At 35.4% G+C, this 17874-nt stretch overlaps 1 pseudogene; it reads right to left on the bottom strand.

Annotated features, from left to right (window-relative positions):
• Window positions 1-1354: 1354 nt before the first annotated feature.
• On the bottom strand, window positions 1355-5869 carry LOC149571266 (DNA replication licensing factor MCM4-like; annotated as a pseudogene).
• Between the last annotated feature and the right edge of the window lie 12005 nt (window positions 5870-17874).

The following is a 17874-nucleotide window of genomic DNA, read 5'->3' as shown; positions in this document are numbered from 1 at the left end:
AAAAAATTCAGATTTCAGGTAAAGAATCTGTAATCTTAGACATAAATTTGAGTGTTATAAAAAATAGTTGTACTATTTACTATGATAATTATATTTTCTTATCAAGAATGTATTCATGACACCCAATTGCTTCAGCTCAGTGGGGTTGGCTGTATACTAGTTAAAACATTTAGTTGTACTGCATATAAATCTTAGTCTATAAATTTAAAACAGTAGATATATATTTGAATAAATTAAATTTGCATCAGTATTGTAGAAGGAATTTACATTAGTACTACATCCGAGTAATTTCAAACAATCCCTATTCTTTCCTGAATTCTCTGGTTTGAAACTAACTGTGGGTAGCATTTATTAGAGATTATCCTTGTGATGTATCATGGTCATGATTGCTAGACTCTTATAAAGCTTTTAAATTCACCTTTATAATATCTTGTACACTGCAATTCCCTTTGATTCATAAATTTTGAATAATGACTTCCCAATTTGATAATGATTCTTTGCCGTCTTTTTTTTGGGTCCCTTTTCCTTATAAGTGTTTCAAGTTTATAATAACAATTTTCTACATCTTGAAAACTTCTTATGATCATATCTAGAGAAATAGCTAATAGCTATGTGTTTGCACATCTTGTAGTTGCTTCATAGTAGAGCATATGATGCATTGTGCCAAGTAAATTCATTTGCATTATGCACTTTTGTTGTTTCTCCCTTGTATCTATTCATAGAAAACCAGGTCTTCACGGCACCATGATTGACATCATTGGTGTGTATGGAAGACAAGCTACTAATGATATTCAACATTCTCAATTGTTGAAGTCACCACCATAGAATCATCACTACATCAAGATTAGATTCTAATTTTTCCTCTTTATATTTAATTTAAAATATAGATTAAAATAAATTGCTCTTTTTATATTTAATTCTCTTTATATTTAGGTAACCACGTGAAACTAGAGGGCAAGGACAAACGCCATTGTGAACATTAAAATGAACCTTTTCCATTATGTTGATTGAAAAAAATGCCTTTATAATTGCAATTACTTTTTCCTCACTCCAAAACTTGATAGAAGAAAACATCAATGATTCTCATAATTTATAATTATCGTCCTCTTATCTGAGCAAGAATTATAAGATATCCATCATTACATCGGTGGTTTTCTTTGTCATAGATAGTACACCTAGGCTTTCGATTCCTTCAATTTTTTGGATTTTTTTACAAGAGAAAGTACCCATTGATGTGCTATAGAGCATGAAGCTTAGGGAATATTAAAATAGTTTGCCACAACAAATTGATCGTAGTCTTATTAGATACTTCATTACTAGTTAATATATGGGCCATATCATCCTCAAAACTCATTCAGGTCCTCTTCACATTGTCCCCATGAATTGTAACAAACCCCTCACTCACAAGGTTTCTAATTGCATTATGAACCTGAAATTGAACAACATAACTCATAATGTATTCATTTCCCCCAAGAAAATGAAGCTGGAAATAGCTTGAAATTTACCCACAACAAAGAATTACTTACATCATTCAGGCTAACTTCCTTGGATCCCTATTTGTGCATTTCCTCCATCAACTGTGATTGCATTCATTCATATCTAGTTAGGTGCCATACCAACAATTTTCTCAACACTATTTAGGATAGTATAAAGAATGTTACCTTAGTAATATGAGTTGATGGTCCTCTTGCCTGCATCCTTTCCATGATAAGAATCCTCAGTGATGAAATAAGATTGGCTCGTCTGAGACTCCCATGTTTATGAGATCCATGTCAATGGTCCCTATAACCATGATAATCAAATGCATTTAGTGGCTTCCAATTAACATAGTTCTTTTAGAGCTGACTAATTTTGTGATGATAATGCATTCAATATACAACTAAATGAACTAACAATCCTCATTACCAAAGATGCACAATGGTTACTAGTTGAATGATCGATGGCAGATTGTTGAAGTGTAACTTCAAGAAGCTGGAATGATTATGCCACATCACACCTTTCAAGTTGCAGAATTGGAATGTAAGATATCTTTTTATTACCTCAATCTGGCTTTAAAACATTCAAGAATGTAACCCACTTTTGTCTACATAGGATTTTCTTACCCAATCAGAGAATTTGATGTGGGTGAGGGCTTCACTTATTCTTATTAAACTTTCAATTTGGTGTGGAGTCATTGTGATAACCTATACAATTCATTCAGGAGAACAAGTTAACATAACATGAGAATTTCCCTACATCTAGATGCATTCTTCAGTAGAAGTATGAGATATACTGTTACTTTTTCCACGTGTGTAACTTGTAAGCATAATATACAGAAATTGAATTTGAGAATATATTGAGCTAACCTTCTTGTTACTGCCAGGGAAGTTTCCCTTCCTACGCATTTCAACATAACCACAGATCAGATCTTTTGCTGCCTCATCAAATATCTTAGGATGTATATGTTGTCTTGCATAAGTGATATACGAAGTGAGAGTCGGGAGGTCAAATGCATCCAGTTTTTGGTCCTAGAATCATAATGTAGTTCACATCAAAAATATCAGGTCATTTAAAACCCCATTAATTACTACATAGTATTGACCAAATCAAAACTCACCTCTGGCTCGTCATAATGTAATGCAACAAGATGCCTTGCAAGGTGCCTGTTCAATTTTTCATCAGCTTTATCAAGCACTAGGTAGATCAAATCAAACCTACAGACATTATTTGTGATTCTTTTATACTTGAGTGACACCAAATAAATTTTCCAGCTTGAATTCTAAAACCAAACATACTCCACTTGGAAAGCAATGTTGGAGGAAGTTGGATATTGTCAATCACTAAAAATCTAGGGTTGTAGCATGAACCACTAGGATTGGCACAAGCTAAAATAGATGTTCTTGCATTTATAGATGCTATGATCCCAGCCTTTGCAATTGACACTATTTTTTGTTCCATAACCTACTTCAAAGGAATGACTAGACATTGATATACAAGTCAACCAACAACATAGATTATGAAGTCAAGAAACCAGTAAAAGGACACAATTCTAAGAGCTCAGAGAAAAATCACATGACATGTAACATGCTATGAGCATTGTCTGACATCTTGTCAAACTCGTCTATGTAGCAAATACCCCTATCACTCATTAACAATGCTCCACTTTCTAGAACCTATTGAGTTCAAAGAAATAAGCAGTTTATATAGAATAAAGTGGTAGGTAGTAGTGGGGGAGTAGGCATCCCAAAGAGCTCAATGATCAACAAATTGAGTTAATAACTTACTATTTCACTAGTTTCAGGATCCTTTGATACATAAGCAGTCAAACCAACTGTAGAGCTTCCACGACCACTTGTATGAATGCCTCGAGGATCCAACTTATGCACATACTAAATTAGTTAAGACTTACTCGTACCTAGATCCCCAACAAGTAGGATGTTGATATCACCATGAAAAGTAGCGCCTGAAGCTAGTTTTACTATAGTTCCCTCAAAAAGCTCTTTAAGAAGCATAATGGTTAACATATGGTTCAAAGAACATGCAAAAAATTACCAATTAATCAAACATGAATGCAAAGAAAGATACCTAGCACAAGAGCCCTTTCTTTACATATTCTAGCTCCCAAATACTCAAAGCTAAGGACCTAGTTAGCCTCTCATAGATATCGAGAATGCGAGATAGTTCTTTCAACTTCTCAATTTGGAAATTGGTAGTCAAAATTCAATTTCATAGCTTGCAAAATTCATGTTATATACAAAAGGTAAAAAGTATGAGTTTATACCTTAGCTTCATAATCAGCTGGTGACATATCACCCTCTTGAAAAGAGGCAAAACTATCACTATTGGTATCACATTCCATTGGATCTTCGGCTCACAATCTTGTCTTATCTGCCTTTTTTAGATGAAGGCAACCAATGTAGGTCTGCACTAGCAAATGATTTACAAATTAGAATTAGAAATCATAGAATATAGAATTAAGGTCCTCATTTCCAACTTAAATGGACTAAGATAGGCTTGAGAGCTTTGCTTTAAATAGAGATTTCACAATCCTTTTGTTTGGTCCCACTCTAACTGTCATAGCTCTAAAAAATCCCAGTAACCTACAAAAAAAACCAATGTCAACCTTCAAATGCTAACACTTGGCAACAAAAATGAGTGTAGAATTCATATATCATGTAATGTCAGATGCACCTCGATTCGATCACCAGGTTTGGCCACATCAACAAGTTTGTCATGCATCAACAAGCTAACAGTGTGCAGGATTTCCCCCTTTGGAATGGCATCAGGTGTTTCTTGCAGCCTTACAATCTTCTTATCAGCAAACCTAACCACAAAGTAAAAGGATATAGTTGTCTTCAGAGTCTTGAAAATGCGGCTTCAAATCGTGCATAAACTAAAATCAACAAGTTCCTACCTGCATCTGTTATGCATCAAAGTCAAAGAATTCATTGCAGCACATTCTGGCCTTGCACAACATGTAGGTTCATCATTCTGACCTGAGCATTTGAAGCATAAAATAGGATATGAATACAAATCCAGAAAAAACACTTTTAGATAGCAAGTACCATTGTACATAGTGAAGCAAAGATATGAGATTTTTTTTAAAAACATGAAATACATTTGACAAAATTTGGTAGAAGATTCTCATGGAATATGAGAATAGAATTTGGTGTGAAAGTTCTCATACAAGGATTTTTCACACTAAAAAAATGTGCTCTCTCATATATAGCTTTCATCAAGAAAACATCTCAATGTGAGAAGAACCTCATGTACAATGTCCTATTAGTTCCAATTAAGGTTACAGAGAGCAGATCAATAGTGGCCATGTCACAATAAGGAGTAAGATCTTATTTGAAAAATCTTGGAATCTAAAAGCTTTTGAGATCACTTTCATAAGCATGAATCTATTTAAAGCCATAGATTCTCTGCCATAGTTTATGCAAAATAGAATTGAGAAACAAACGTAACATACAATGAAGACACAATTAACTATTATATTAAGAGTTCAATTACAATCCAATGAATTATCTCTATCAATAGGTACTAGTGCTGGATCATATCCAAAAACAAGGCACCTAAAGAATGCTTCTTTGATTTTTGGTATAATTGAGCTGCACCAAATTATCATTCCTTTAACTAAAACCATCTTCTCAATATCTAGATTTTAAAGACAAAAAGAACCCCCTTATTAGATTTTTCAAAAAGCATTGAACAATGAAGATGTAACTTTAAAAAGCATTGCCCACTTGATGGATTTAGATCTTGCATGTTAATTGTATCTCTAAGATTGATTATTCTTGCCTGAATGCAATGGCAGTTATATGTAAGTATGAGGCATATTTATGTGCATAAATAAACAAAATCTGAAACAACAAAGTCATTAAATGAAAAAATACTAATTGACAAAACATATTTTTCCAGAAATACAATTCAGTCACCTGTATGTGCTTCTCCCACAAAGGCTTGAGGTGAATAGCTACATCCATCAATACAATGTCAAAAATGGTGAGAACTTCAAGAGGATATCTAACCATCTTGCCATAAACTTCTTCATCATATTTGAAGATGTGCATTGCATCAATATTCAACAAATCACCTTCGACTTCCATTGTCTAAATGAGAAATCAACTAAATGAAGTGAATACAAAAGCAAATGTGCTCAACCAATAATTTGAAATGAGACTAGATGGTAACCATAAGAAGCCAGCAGGGACAAATTTGAACCTATTCCAAGAGCCTTGTGTATTTCCCCTCAAGGTCTGAAGGATCATCCCTAAAATTCCTTAGAAAGTGCTGAACTACTTGATTGACATCTTGAACACTTATGTTTGTGCCCTAAACAAGCATATGGGGGGTTGCCATCAAGCTCACCCTTGGAAGACTGGGGCATCTAATTATAATAGCCAAAAGAGGTAATTAATGTGTGTTTCAACAGAACATATTATACAAATTGAAAAGAAATTATTGACTCAATTGATAGGTATTTCTTTATCCAAAAGGTTTCTTGGTACAAGGAAATATCTTCAAAATATGTTTCTGTAATGTAGAAGGCACCAAAAGTTGGTACATAGGCATCTGCTATGCTGATTCCCTGAGGAGGCAGTTACTTGGATAGTTAATGTGGACCACCCATTGAGGTTTGTAGAATAGAAGGGTTTTCTGGTATGACCCATTTGATAGGACCCTAGGAATCTCCATGGTTGAACTGACCCAGAATCTAGGTGTGCAAGCTAACATACCATTAATATAGTTTTTAATGATTCTCAATAGCAATAAAGCATGTTTTATTACCCCATTATTTAGCTGGTTCACCTTTATTACTTCAAACAATCTAATCCAATGTTTATAATAGTAGAGTTTTGTTTATTAGAATATGATACATTTTCTATTTTGGTATGTCTAGGTTACATACTCCATATTCTTAATATATGGTTCAATTTCTATTTGTACTAGTCTAGTTTTAATTGCTTTAAAAAAATTTAAATGACTATTGTTTGGAATTATCAAGTATAGATTAACCCAAACTTTGCCAAAGGCCATAAACCATCTAGAATTCATGAAATGAATGAAAAATTTACACATCTAGAATTCATGACATAAATGACAACTTTACACATCTGGAATTCATGACGTGAATGACAATCTTCATCCATATAATGCTATTTTAAAATTTAGGACTTTGTCTTGTTATGTGTTGTGATATATAATTAATATTTGTCAAAATTGTAGGAAGAAGCTTGCACAGAGACTTTTGTTTGATAAAAGTGTAAATGATGATCATGAAAGAAGCATATTGACAAAGCTAAAGCAATAGTGTGGTTGTCAGTTTACTTCTAAAATGGAGGCAATGGTATGCTGCATCATACATAAATAAAAAACTCACTTTGATTCTTATCAATGAAGTTAACCTAATTGTAAATTGTGTAAAAATCTATGTGCTTGTATGTAGGTCACATATTTAACATTAGCAAAGGAGAACCAAGGGCATTTTGACGATTATCTTAATGGAAATTCTCAAGCACATCCTGGCATAGACTTGACTATGACAATTTTGACAACTGGGTTTTGGCCAAGTTACAAATCATTTGATCTTAACTTATTAGCCAAAATTGCATGCCCATTTTGTATACAATATACCTTTTAAATTTTCCAATTTTTGAAGCAATTTAACATTTTGACCTTTGCTACTTAATGCAGGTAAGATGCATAGAGGTGTTCAAGTAGTTCTATTAGACAAAGCCAAAGCATAGAAAGCTTACATGGATATAATCTTTGGGTACTTGTAATATTAATTGGAAGTTTTACCCTAAGCCTATGGAACTTTTTGTTACTACTTACCAGGTAATTGCCTTTTTGGTTGTTACTACATACTAGGTAATTGTCTAGTTGTTGTATCAAGACTGAGGAAATTGTGACAAATTTGGATTTAGAGCCTCAAGAGGAGGGCATTAATCAAGCTCCTCTCTAGCTCCATCTATAGCAGATGTGGAAACTTGACTAAGTGTCAAAAAACTCAACTTGTTCAGACCTGAAAAATGATTATGTTGGTAAGGACAGCGAGGATAGTGCCATGAAGCAACAATGGTTTTGAAGGTTTGAAAAGGTCACAATGGTACTGAAGAAAAATTTCAATCAAAGAATAAAAAGTTAAAACTTAACATCTACTAGATGTGTAATCCAAGGCTTTTATTCTTTTGGGGAATGTTGTGTCACTGTTCACCCTGTTGCAAGCAGGTGCACACGAGAATGAAATGAAAAGTAAGTTCCACCCTTGAAAAATGATTATGCTAGTAAGGATAGTGAGGACAATGTCATGGACATTTATATGCAGCCTAAAAATGGTGTTATTGAAGGTTGGTTTTGCAAGCATTTAACTTGAGGAACACAAACAAGGTTTAGAGCTTAATGTGCTTGTTTTATTAGCTCCAATGAAAATGGCTCTAATGATATTTCTGGTATTCATGCTCCCTCTTCATGAGAATGAGCTCACTTTGATGCTTGTTTATGTTAACACATTACAAATGATTAAAGGAAATGACTATGCAATGAATCAAAACATGTACAGCTAAATGATATGGCAAAATATGAGTTTATTGTTTACTGCTAAGACTGAAGAGAGAGATTACAGACCTATTATCAGTCACAAATCAAACTATAACAATTCAATCCATAGCTTTTAATGCCATCTGATCAACATGTATCACATTCAGATGTTAGCTAGCTATTGTAGGCTTTTGTAGACCACTTTGGGACTAGTAAATGACAACTTTAAGGTATGATATGAAGTATGATCTGCAACAGAAAGACTGATATTATCCTACACGAGTTTGATATGCAATATCCAACCATCATATTTAGTGCCATGAATCTAATATGCACTTTCAGCCACTATATCCCTTTAGATATGGTAAGTTTGAATGACACAAAATTTTTCTTTGCTTCAAGCAACTTGGAGGGGTGACTTTGTGAGCTGACTCGATGAGCTGACATGGAGAGAAAACTTGGTGAGCAAACTTAAAGATTTAACTTGGTGAGCATACTTGAATAGTTGACTCAATGAGTCGACTTTGGGAATAGACCTAGCAAGCTGACATTATCAGCAACCTTAAAGAGGTGACTTGGTGGGGCAGATTAGCAAGCCTACATAGAGAGTCCCACTTGGTGAGACAAGATGGTGAGTCAACTTGGTGAGATGACTTGAAGAGCTAACTTGGTGAGCAGACTTAAGGAGTCAACTCATTGAGACAACTTAGTGAGGTGACTTGATGAGCGAACTCAGAGTCAACTTGGCAAGCGTATACTTGAACAATCAACTTGTTGACATGACTTGGTAGGGTGACTTGGTGAGCCCACATGGAAAGTGTACTTGAACAATCGACTTGGTGAGCCAAACAAGTAAACTGACATGGTGAGTGGGCTTAGAGAAGCAACTCAGTGGGGCAACTTGGCAAGCACACATAACAAACCAACTTGCCAAGGCAAGGTGGTAAAACCACTGGGTGAGCCAACTTGGTGAGCTGACTTAAAGAGTCAACCCATTGAGGTGACTGGGTGGGGGTGACTTGGTGAGCTGACTTAGGGGGCAGACTTGGTGAGCGAACATAAAGAGTTGACTTGGTGAGCATACTTGAATTGTCAGCTTAGTAAGATGACTAGGGGAGTCAGCTTGGTGAGCTGACATGGTGAGTTGACTTAAAGTGCCGAGTTGGTGGGGCAAGTGGAGGTGACTTGGTGAGCTGACCTAGAGAGTTGGCTTAGGGGGGTAGACTTGGTGAGTGAACTTAGAGAGTCAACTTGGTGAGCGTTCTTCAATTGTCAGCTTGGTGAGCTAACTTGGGGAGCTGGCCTGACGATCTAACATGGTGCGTGGGCTTAAAGTGGCAACTTGGTGGGGCAAGTTGGTGAGTGAGCTGACTTAGTGAGCGAGCTTGATGAGCAGACCTAAAGATTGACCTTGATGAGGCACTTTGGTGGGGAGACTTGATGACCGAACTCAAAGAGTCAACTTGGCAAGCATACTTGAACAGTCGACTTAGTGGGGCAAGTTGGTGAGCCAACTTAGCGAGTCCAATCAATCAAGAGGAGATAGTTGAGAGCTTAGAGTGACATAATTTTTAGATGATCATATGAAATGAAATGGACGCGTGAGTAGAAAGAAACTAGAAAGACATCAAGTACAGATGAAGGCATGAAATGGATGGTTTTGGAGCACTCAGCACATACACTCAACATTTAGTACATATCATCATTTGAGATCAAATGGGTGTATGGGATTATATGCATAGTGAATAATAAAGGAGGGAATTGAACCCTCCCCGAGGATCATAGTTGTTGAGGTCCACTTCAGCAATGGCCCTTCCTGTGAAATTTCCATCTAAGACCTTTCTAATGAGATAATGTGTTATGAACTTTTCATCAATGGGATGGAACATGAATCCAAGATGCAGTTGTACATCACCCATGATATGGGTGATGTACAACTGCCTCTTGGATTCACGTTCCATCTCGCTAATGAAGAGCTCATAACACATTAGAACGTGAATCCAAGAGGTAGTTGTACATCACCCATATCATGGGTGATGTACAACTGCCTCTTGGATTCACGTTCCATCCTGCTGATGAAGAGCTCATACAACATTATCTCATTATAAAGGTCTTAGATGGCAATTTCATAGGAAGGGCCATTGCTGAAGTGGACCTCAATAACTGTGAGCTGCAAAAAAAAATTGACTAAGCATTGGTCAAAATTTTGACCAATGAACTGGTGATCTCTATCAAGAATTGGTCAAAAGTTTGACCAATGAATGGAAAAAAATGCACTAATAATCCCAACATTTTTTGACCACCGTATTGGTCAAATTTTTGACCAAAAAAGTTTCAACCAATGCCCTATACTTTTCCACCAAGCATTGGTCAAAATTTTGACCAATACCTTGTAGATTTCTACCAAGCATTGGTTGAAAGTTTGACCAATGAAAGCCAAAAAATGTGGTCACAACTTCAAGTTTTTTTGACCAACGTATTGGTCAAAATTTTGACCAACCAGTAGGTTGGTCGAATTTGCAACCAAAATTTTTTTGACCAATGTGTTGGTCGAATTTGGTCGAAGTTTGGTTAGAAACTGGGTCAAAATTTTGACCAATAAAGGTCAAAAAATGAGCCCAAACGTACTAGTGATAGGAATCCCACTAAAAATAAGGTCCCATATTAATCCAATTTCAATAGACAAAATAGGTTGCAAAATTTTCCTTATAATACCACTAGGAAAGATGGTCAACCTAGTGTTCCTCCTACAAAGAATATCAATAATAAGGTCACTCCTAATCCTTTGTCTAGAAATTATATAAATATGGTAGATGATCTTGAGTTTAATCCTAAACCTACATTGTGTGTTGCTTGTCAATTGCCCCACCCTCCTAAATATTGTGCAGTGGCTTTGTCATTTTCTAGAAATTAAATTGAAATATAAGAGCAGCCAAAACATGAAGAAAATAGTGATGATGTGCGATGCAACATGTTTGAGTCACATTATGATTATTCTAACAGTGAGGATTATGGCAGATATGTTAATGAGAAAAGACAATTTCAGAATGATATGCAACAATAGGTATTCTCAGATGAAAGTGATGTTGAGGAAAATGTGTGCAATATAACAACCACTAGAGAATACTACCAGTATGGTAGCTTAGGTACAGACTAGAAACATGGCCTAGAAAGATGATAGTGGAAAGATGGGTAGTATTTTTATCAAGAGGGTTGATCTTAAGAAAAGGGAGGTTTTGAAGCCTAAAGAGGATCCTAATCTAAATGCTAAAGTCATTAGCAAAAAATGGGAACCAAAGAAAATGGACTCTCCCAAAGTTCCTAAGATTCAAAGTAATGTTCCTAGGAAGTTAGAGGGAAAGATACCAAAGGTGCTCATTGCAAATGACAAGAATTATCAAGGTGTTATAAATATTCCTGATAAAAATAAGAAGAAACAAGGTATGGTCATTAATGTCCTTTCTAATTCTTCTGTAGATATCCATTCTATTTTATCATAGATTACTGTCAAGGTTCCTTTGTCTAAATTATTAAGAATTGCTAAACACTAAAATAAAGCTATGGCATGGGTAGGAGGTGTCAATGAAGAGGTAAAATATGATTGTGATAAGAGCTATATTCCTAAAGGTAATAGTAAAGAAAAGGTAAAGGAAAAGGAAAATGAAGGGGTTATTTCTCAAATTCCCCAAATGTTTCTAGATAATTCTGTAAATCAATGTTTGGGAAATGGTAAACCATTTTTTATAAGTATTTTGGTAAATGGCAAAACATTAAAAAATTTCATGATTGGTTCTAGTGCTTCAAATATTGTTATGCCATTTGAAATAATGAAAGAGTTGGGCTTAAAGGTTGATACTAGTTAGAGAAGATGTTGTGCTATGGATAAAAGAGAAGTGACTATCATAGATACTATTAATGCTTTGCCATATAAGTTGAATTCTTATCCTGAAAAAGAACTCACTATGAGAGTGTTGGTTGTTGATATTCCACCTCAATATGGCATGTTATTAGCTAGGAAATGGAGTGCTGCCATGGGTGGGAGTTTATAATGTGACTTGTCATTTGCCACTTTCCAAAATGATGTGAATCTAGTGAAGGTAGACAGAGAACCTAAAAGTGTATACATGATTGAAGAAGAGATAGAGGATGATATAAAAAAATTTGTGGATGTAGATGTTAATGCATTTTGAGCTAAGGTTTTGATTTTGAAAAAGGATAAGCATAAATCACTTATGGAGGTAGAAGTTGATACAAAGACAAAAAAATGTGATTTTTGGACTCTCTTTTTTGATGTTGCCTACTACAAAGATGGATCCGGTTTAGGTATTCTACTTATTTCTCTTGTAGGGGTAACATGCAAATTTTATTTTACATTGAGTTTCCCTTACACTAACAATATAGTAGAGTATGGGGCCTTGTTGTTAGGACTCAAGTTAGCCTATAAACATGAGATAAAATTCTTGCATGTCATAGGAGATTCTGAATTGGGTGTATCCCAAGTGAGAAATGTTTATGTGTCAAAAAATAAGAGACTGAAGCAATATAGAAATGCTATGTGGGATATTATTGAATTCTTTAATGCATTTGGAATAGTTTGGAAAGATAAGACTAATAACAAGATGGTAGACTTGTTGGCAAATATAGTAGTAAAACCTGATGACATTACATTTGTAGGTATAGCCAATGTTGAAATCTAGACTAGGCCTTCTATTTCTAAAAATATCTAGAATTGGAAAGTATTTGAAGATGAGAGAGAAATTTTAAGATTTTTAAATTGGGAAGATATATTATCAAGTCAAGAGGTTGATTTTGCAGCCTGTGTGGAGAGTATAAATGAAATAGGTACTATCTTCGAACATGAGGTTGTGCAATTGAAAACTAACAAAATCCCAAGAGGATTAGCTGTCTTAGAAAATATTTTTCATAGTCAAGATAGGTCTAAAATGGATACTAACAAATATAATGCTAAAAATCTGGAGGAGATAAATTTAGAAACTGAAGAGAAATCGAAGAAGGTATATATTGGTAAAAGGTTGCCTCCTACAATAAGACATGGTTTGATTGATCTACTAAGGAAGTATAGACATCTGTTTGCATGGTCATATGATGAACTTAAGGCTTATAGAGAGGATTTGTTTCAACATGGAATCCCATTGAAGCTAGATGCTAAGCCTTTTAGGCAGAAATAAAGGCCTATTAACCCAACTCTTGCCCCCAAAATGCAAGATGAGCTAATGAAGCTAAGGGATGCAAGGATCATAAAGCCCATTAGGCATTCATCTTGGGTGTCTAATTTGATCCCTGTTAGGAAGAAGAATGGAGATATAAGGTTAAGTGTTGATTTTAGGAATCTTAACATATCCTCATTAAAGGATAATTATGGTTTACCAAATATGGAGGCTATGCTACAAAATTTTACTGGTTCTGAACTTATGTCCATGATGGACAAATTTTCAGGATACAATCAAATGGTTTTTAAAGAATCAGAACAATTTAAGACCACTTTTACCACTCCTTGGGGTACTTATGTGTATGTAAGATTGCCTTTTGGGCTTACTAATGCTGGGGCTACTTTTCAATGTGCAATGGATGTGGATTTTGTAGATATTATTGATAAGTTCTTAGCTATGTATCAAGATGATTTAATTTCCTATTCAAAGGATGAGAATGATCACTGCATGCATTTAGAAAAGGTATTTATCAGAGCTCTCAAGTATGGTGTTTCTTTGGATCCTAGGAAGTATAAATTTGGTATGACTGAAGGTAAGTTGCTAGGGCATTTGGTTGGAAAACATGGAGTGAGGATTGATCCTGGAAGAGTAGAGGCGATAGATAAAATTTAGAAGCCTAAAAGTGTTAAAGGGAATTAGTCATTTTTCAGGTAAATCAATTTTCTTAGAAGGTTTGTGACTAATTTTGTAGAAATCAGTAGGCCTATATCAAAAATGTTAAAGAAAGGATCCGAAATTAAGTGGGACGGAGAGCCTGGTGTGGCATTCCAAAGATTAAGCGAGCCATGAAGGATGAACCTATTGTTAGGGCACCAAATTATGATAAACCAATGCATATATTTTCTTTTGCTTCATTACACACTGTTGCTATAGTATTACAACGAAAAAATGAAGAAGTCTATGAAAAACGTATTGCATTTTTTAGCAAATCATTGCAAGTAGTTGAGTTGTAGTATACCATTAATGAGAAACAAGCTTATGCACTAGTGAAAGGAGTGAAAGCCTTCAGGTGTTATCTAATTGGAGCAATTGTTATTGCATTTGTTCCCACTATTTTTGTTAAGGACATCTTTTCATAACAAGGGGTATTGGTAGAAGATATAGGTGGATCAACAGAGCACAACAATTCAATATTGATATTTAGATTACCAAACTGTTTGGAGGACAAGGCTTGGCTAGATTAATGACAAAAGAAAATTTAGAGGCAAATCAAATCAACCAATGTGATGATAACCATAGGGAAATTCTGTGTGACATGGATATTTTTTATTGGTATAGAGATGTGATTTATTATTTGTAAAATATGAAATCCCCACCAAGATTAATAGAAAACTAGAAAAGATCCCTGAAATTGTAGGTGTGTTATAGTATAGGGGTAGTTATGATGGAGGGATATGGAAGGCATAATTTTGAAGTGTACAGATAAAAGTTAGTCTGAGAAAATTTTAAGAGATATGCATGAAGGTGTATGTGGAGGTCATTACATGGCTAAGACTATAGCTCACAAAGTCCTTAGATTTGGTTTTTGGTGTCCAACACTCTTAAAAGATGCCCATGAACTTGTTAAAACATGTAATGCTTGTCAGAGATTTAGTGGAAAGCTAAAATTCTTCTAAAATTTACCATTAAGACCTGTTGAAGTATAGACACCATTTCAATAATGGGGGAAATATTTCATTGGTGATATTTCAAATAAGTATAGTGGTGGACATTCCTAGATCCTGGTAGCTACTGACTATTTTACTAAGTGGTTTGAAGTAATTCCCACTAAGAATAAAACAAGTAAAGTAGCGACTAACTTTATCCTGAATAATATAATAACTAGGTTTGGTGCCCACATAAGATTGTAATAGATAATGCTATGTGTTTTAGATCTGAGGAGTATAAAGAATTTTGCAAGAGATATAGCATTATAGATCACACATCTTCACCTTACCATCCCTAGGGGAATGGTCAAGTAGAATAAAGCAACAAGAGTATATTGAGATCACAAATCCACTCTCCCTTAGTGAAAAATTCTATATTTTCTCAAAGATTCTGGTGGCCACTCATGTGTATTACTCCTCCTATTGGGCTCCATCCAAATCTTTTTACATGAAGATGGAACTATTGCTCAAGGATTTTCTCTAGGCCTATGGTTCTGATAACCATGGCTTCCATAGAGTGGCCTGGGATTTGTTTTATCTCCCAAAAGAGTCTGGTGGTCTTGGCCTACATTCCACTTAGAAACAAGGCCTTTCTCTTTATGTAAAATTGATTATTAGGGCTATTTCAGGAGATGAAGCTTGGATCATTCTAGTTCAACACTTCATTTCTTTCAGCTTTCCTATCACTAGGCCTTCTTAGAAGGGGACTAGTTTCAAACCTTTATAATCATGCGTGAGCCCATGGTCATTCAGGGCTCATTCATCATCAAGAGCACCTAGAAAGCCTAGGAGGTCATTAAGCCCTAGCTTCAATGGGTTGGAGATGAATTCTATAATGGCCTCTCCTTGAATTAGTGGAACATTTTTTGGTCTCCCCTATTTTCCATACAGGGTACTCCCCTCACCAAGACTCAAGGGGTGTATGCTTTGTGTTTTTTTAAACATGGCATCATAACTCCTAAGGACCTCTTTTTAAGGGTCACCATGAGTTTTAGGACTTGGGAATATATGCAAGTATACTACGACCTCATCTATTTAGACCGACAGACTTTTGACCTTCTTCTTTCTTCCATCCCTATTCACTTAGTTCATAAAGTGGGGATTTAGTCTACTCACCCTTGGTGGCTTGATTTTGCCACTCCTTTTTTCTAATTACAAGCTAAGTTTGGGCTACATATAGCTTTCACGTCATCTTCTAAATGTGGATATGTTAAACCATAGATGACATTTGCAATCTTCTCTTTCTCAATGGAGAAAATTCTTTGATACCATTTAGAATGCTATAATTGAACCCAAGATTGCACATTTTGCTTGGTGCCTTGGTTCAAATAGATTGGAGTTCCTAATCCTAGATGACTCTTCTATGGGCAACTAGAGTCTTTCTTGCATATATTCTAGTTTTGTAAGCATGCTCAAAATTATTGGCACTAGATTCATGATTTTTTAAAGCCATTTAGACCTGAGTCTTTTACTTCACACATGATTTTATTGGGTGACACTCCTAGATTTCCTTGAAAGTTCACCTAGATTTTCCATACCTTTAGGCTAGAGATTCTATTTTCTATATGGAAAGATAGGAATATTGTTCTTTTCACACACAATTTTTTGGATGTTAACATTGCTATGTACACTGAGGCATCCATTTGTAATAATGTAATTATGCAAATTCAGGTGCAAGCTAACAAATTTGCATTCAAGATAGCTCACCTATGGGAGCTGCTGAATCACTGGGGCAATGTACCATGCACTATTGCTAGAGTTCCTTCTGATGCCTTAGTGGAGACCTCAATGCCTCATGACCACCATCCTCAGTGCCACTCTTCTGACTACCACTTGCACACCCCACACTCCCAGGCTTCCTACCACCACTCTCCTAGTGTTGGTGATGGTGGATGGAGGTATAGCTCAGCTTCCCCACCTTGTGGTGGTTTTGGTTGGTCCTCATCTCCTCCTCTTAGTACTCATCATGCACATTTTGGGAAGTGGCCTCACTTAGACCTGGCAATCTCTCCTCTGTGACCAGAGGTTAAAGATGCAAAGTCTACCACTATTACTATTGCTACTAATCATGGTTGGACTATTCCTAGCCTAACCCCCAATCCTAAAGATTATTGGGGTTTTCAAGACAAAGATGATCCACCACCCTTGGCTGGCACTACTTTGGCAGCCAGAGGTTGCGTTATATTTTTTTTTTAATAAAAAATTTCTATTTTTGATCGTGTCCATGTTTTTAGTCTAGCTTTGACCGTGTGATCTCATTCGTAGGGTGATCTTGTTTCTCTCGACCTTCTTTTTGTGAATTGTAATCTAAGTATATTTTATTAATAGAAAAGGACACTATTTATCAAAAAAAAATATCAAGATGATTCTAGGAGAAAGAAAAAAGGCTTGGGATTCAAAATTTCCATTGGCCTTATGGGCTAATAGGGTTACTATGAAAAAGGCCATTGGATGTGCTCCATTTGATTTAGTTTATGACATACAAGCTAGGCTTCCATAGAACAACTTAAAGGAGATGTATATATTTTTTCAAATTTACAAAGATGATGTTACTAATGAAATGCAACTTAGGATGGATGATATCTTGTAGTTGGAAGAGACAAGAAGAGGCTCCTCTAATCAAAATGCAAAGTTACAATCACAGATGAAACATCTATATGACAAGAGAGCTATGGAAAGGAAATTTGGAGTAGGTGTTATGGTGCTGATGTGGAATACCAAAATATAAGATAAAGGAAAACATGGTAAGTTTAACCCTATTTGGCTTGGCCCATATAATATTTATGAAAAAAATAGTGAAGATTCATATTATCTTAAAGATTTAACTGGGGTATTCTTCAATTGCCAGTTCATGGACAATTCTTGAAGAGGTATTTTTCTTAAAACATCTTTGTTTCCATTAGCAGTAGTCTAGGGTTTTCTTGTACATTCTGTATATCCTCTTTGTCTCTTGTATAGCATTTTACATGTTGTTT

This window comes from Cupressus sempervirens, chromosome 2, assembly GCF_028749045.1.
Source record: "Cupressus sempervirens isolate cs-2001-9-10 chromosome 2, ASM2874904v1, whole genome shotgun sequence".
In the NCBI taxonomy this organism is placed as follows: domain Eukaryota; kingdom Viridiplantae; phylum Streptophyta; class Pinopsida; order Cupressales; family Cupressaceae; genus Cupressus; species Cupressus sempervirens.
The sequence above is the reverse complement of the archived record's forward strand: the minus strand, read 5'-3'. Positions and strand labels throughout refer to the sequence as shown.